The sequence below is a fragment of the Bombyx mori genome, chromosome 19 (genome assembly GCF_030269925.1).
Source record: "Bombyx mori chromosome 19, ASM3026992v2".
Taxonomy (NCBI): Eukaryota; Metazoa; Arthropoda; class Insecta; order Lepidoptera; family Bombycidae; genus Bombyx; species Bombyx mori.
This window is the reverse complement of record NC_085125.1, coordinates 7,752,121-7,754,784: the sequence shown is the minus strand read 5'-3', so window position 1 is coordinate 7,754,784 and position 2,664 is coordinate 7,752,121.

Sequence of the window (2,664 nt, the reverse complement as noted above, 5' to 3'; positions counted from 1 at the left end):
TACTGTTTTATTATTAACTTGGTCCAGTCCACTTATTACATAACATCGTCTACGCTGCTATGAATGCTGTCATAGCTGACATTGCAGCAAGCACATGAACCGATCTGCTTTCGTTTTGATTCAAACTAGACATGTGTAAGTAATGCGAGTGATATTACTCGGGTAATATTACTCTACGATGTAATGCAACATCACACATTACGCGAAGGAAACAAACATCACACTATCACCCAACATGTTTCTTTCTTTGTCGTGTAATGTTGCTTAATACACGAACGGAACCGAGCGAGCGAGACAGACCGATCGACGCAAAATAAATGAGCAAGCGACACGGAATTATTCCTAGTGATTTTGAACCGTATGTCCTGGCCGCTAGGTACATTTTTATACCTATGGTACGTCTGAATTTTAATATAGGTATTTGTGTTTATATTTTTCATGCGGCCAGCCGGTAGCTCCCCGCAAGTACTTACTTAATTTTTTATTCGCAACTTTTGTAAAATCGCTAGTCGCTCGTAATTGTTTAGTAATATTTCATATTAATTTTTGTGTTTGATTTGAATTACTTAAGCACTTGTTTGAAGATAGTTTTATTATTTGTTTTAATGCGTGTTTAATAAGTGAAAGAAATAACGGCGTCTAAATGAAAGTACAGTCCTCCTTGGATGCACTTTGAGGATATCGCGCCGAAACAATGCATCTACTGCTCTCGTATATTAACATTATTGTCGAGCTCAATTTGCAGTCTAAGTCGCCATATGAAATCCGTTCATCCCACAATAAATTATATTAAGTAAAAAATAAAATTATTATATTATTAAGTAAGTCAATCTGTCAAGTAATATAACAGTGTATTACAATACAAAGTTCATACTTTGTATTGTAATACACTACTGTAATGACACACCCGAATCATTACTTAAGTGATGTGTTTATACACATCACTTAGGTAATGATTGATGAAAACATTACACATCACTCTTAACATTACTCGGTGCGTTCAATAGATACTGTGACGACGAATACATTGTATCTATACACCCGAATCATTACCTAAGTGATGTGTTTATACACATCACTTTGAACGCACCGAGTAATGTTAAGAGTGATGTGTAATGTTTTCGAGTAATATCACCTATCTGTAAAAGTGATGTCATATCACATTACATTGGGAAGTGATGTTTTGCGCAAGTCTAATTCAAACCATAGACCTATATAGTAGGGACACGACATATTGTTCTATACGTACAATTGCTTATATAAATAGCACCCATTTTGAAGGCACACACATAAACATATATCTATCTCGTTCTTACTCAGCACTTTAACTCGCAGGAAAACAATATAACAGTATTTCAGTGCGTACATAAAATGAAACATGAATATACGTAAATGTCTCCGTCTCCGTCTAATGAGGCCGAAAATCCGCCATGTTTAGCGCGCCAAATGTCATTGTCACGTCAGTTCGGCCGTCTGTTTTGGGTTGTACATTATTTATTGACTTTGATATCGATTTAATATGATTGCTTATATAAAATTTCTAATTTTATCATGCTTAAAACATACAAAAATAATAATTAAAACATATTTTATAGGATCTCAAGAAAGTCGATGCCCCAAAACTATTATCTATATATATTTAAATTCATTATGGAGCCCTCATCCGAAACATAGATTATACACTTAATATATTTGAATCCGAAATATCGGACACCATTTTTCGGTCGGAATCTATTCATCATGACACTAATCATAAATACCTCTTTAAAATATGTCATCAAAACATATTTAGACATTCTGTTTAGATATTTCGGGAAAAAGGCTACCGACAAAATCTCTTCGGAACTATTTAAATAAAATAGTTTTATTCCACAGTGAGTAAAACACTATTGTAAATTCGTTAAATATTTATTAATTAAGTGATTTTAGAGAGGAAGTCACAAGGAATGACGTTTGTAATTTCATTAACGAATAAATGTTCTGTAGGTGTTTTTTTTTATCAGGCGGTCCCTTGATAAGTTTAAAATTTGTGTGCGGTGCGGTAGTGCGGTGCACCTTCCTTGAGGAGCGCTGCGGTAGTGTGTTACGGACTTTAGGTCAGCAAAACAATTAAAATAGATTGTAATAGTCTAAGAAAAACACGTACTCAAAATACGATAACATTCAGCATGCTAGAAATGGGCTGATGGCACTGTACTATGCCATATCTTTATGTTTTGCGGCAAACGACAACTTTATAAAATCAGTGTTGCAAATTTTAAAAATCGTCATATCGTTTACTTGGAAAATTTGAAGCACGAACTCGTCTTAGATTTCACATAATATCTAAATCACATCATCTTTGCACATAACAATATACTTACTTCCTATTAAAGTATAAATTCTACAAATACATTCATACTCAACAATATTTAAAATAAAATAAGCCAAGAACGTTTATCGATAAAACCTACTAACATTAAAATCTTCTGGGCAGCACTAAAACCGCCATGTTTTGTGGCCAGATGACGTCACAGTGGCACGAATTTTTTGTTGACGTTTCATTTCCATAGGTTTCCTACTTCAGTGATTCAAACCAATCACAAATAATGTTTGTTTCAAGCCTCGTTTGTGATTGGTTATTAATTCATACGTCGCCATGTCGTTTTGGTTTCAAGTGGGGCC